Below are 1,353 nucleotides of genomic sequence, written 5' to 3' on the forward strand. Positions count from 1 at the left end.
CAAATAAGTCATCTTCTCTTTTTAATATCAAGATAAGCACGCCTATGTGAACTGAAACACAGAACTGGAAGAGGAGGGGAACAAAATATTTAAATAGAATCGGCTTTCATTATAAAATCACCAAAACGGGAGTAATTTATGACACAAGACACAACCTGGTGAAAAATTCATCTGGTGAATCCTTTTTAAAGCATACCATAGAGTGCAATTTGGCTTTTCTTGAAGTTGAATGAAACGGTAACCTGAATACGGATTAACGAATGCCAAAATTACCACAAGGTCTTCAGAGTATATTTTACTTTAAATATCAAAACAAGTAAGGCTATCATTTAAGGAACCAGTCCTTTCAATACGTGTCCCAAGGCTGATGTTTAAGCAAGTCTCCCTGGCAACCAAGGAGCACAGTACATACTGGGCTGAGGGGAAGGGGAGCAGAGGGGAGCAACTCCAGGGGCGGGCAGCCGAAGTAACCTGAATAGTAATTGCTCCCGCTAGAAGACGCGGGTAGAGGCTGCACCGGCAGCACGCCCCTAAAATTTCAACTCCGGGTGTCGCCCCCACCGGCGTGCCAGCAGCCTCCACCCCCCTCTACCCCGCTACCCCACCTCGCTCCCTCGGGTCTGTAGGTACGAACCCCGAACAGGTTACAAGGACAGAGAGACGGGCTTACCCGAAGGAGTGAACGGTCTGCTGGGTTCGGGATCCGAGGTGGCAGCGCAGACACCGGGCTCTCCCTGACGCACAATGGCTCTGCTTTGCCGCGCGATGCTGAGGTTCAGAGAAACTGCAGTAGCTTCGCTCTGCCGGTTTGGGGATGCAGTAGTGAAGAACGAGCGTCTAGCCTGTGTGGATGTGTGTGCGTGCGTGTGTGAGTGTGCGCGCGCGTGCCTGCGCGCCCCCCGATTCTCCCGGGGGGAGAACAGCGCTCTCCAGCAAATAAAAGCACCAGCCAACACTGCAGGTGGCTCGTCCGGCTAGCTCTGGCCCAGGCGGCCGCGTCAGCCTGGAGACTCACGTTGGCAGCCCCGGGGGCGGACTCACACGCTGGCGCGCGCACGCGCCCCTTCTGCACCCCCGCCCCCGCCGCCGCTGCCGGCGAGTCGGCGCGCGCTCCCGCTCTCCCTGGCAGTCCCCCTCCTCCGCGCAGCCCCCCTCGTCGGTAACTGGCACCTGCGCTGCGGGCCGTAGGGTCACATGCACAGTCTGAAGCCACAGCTGCGCCCCGCTGTGAGAAAGAGACCTTGGAACCCAGCCTGCTAGTCTCCAGACGCCTTTCCAGGCTGGCAAGGAACCGATGCCGTGACCCCAGCTTGCTGTGCGGTGTGCAGGGGAGCCCTGGCTCTCTGCTTCCCC

At 57.2% G+C, this 1,353-nt stretch overlaps 1 protein-coding gene across 2 annotated transcripts in view; it reads right to left on the bottom strand.

Moving 5' to 3' along the window:
• Positions 1-1,040, bottom strand: part of KLHL32 (kelch like family member 32) — a 244,098-nt gene extending 243,058 nt beyond the window's left edge. For both annotated transcript variants that reach the window (XM_006156098.2, XM_027774801.1), the window contains exon 1: positions 671-1,040. The gene's annotated coding sequence lies outside the window, so the exon portion shown is untranslated. The remainder of the gene's footprint in view (positions 1-670) is intronic.
• Between the last annotated feature and the right edge of the window lie 313 nt (positions 1,041-1,353).

This window comes from Tupaia chinensis, unplaced genomic scaffold (assembly GCF_000334495.1).
Source record: "Tupaia chinensis unplaced genomic scaffold, TupChi_1.0 Scaffold000478_3, whole genome shotgun sequence".
NCBI lineage: Eukaryota > Metazoa > Chordata > Mammalia > Scandentia > Tupaiidae > Tupaia > Tupaia belangeri.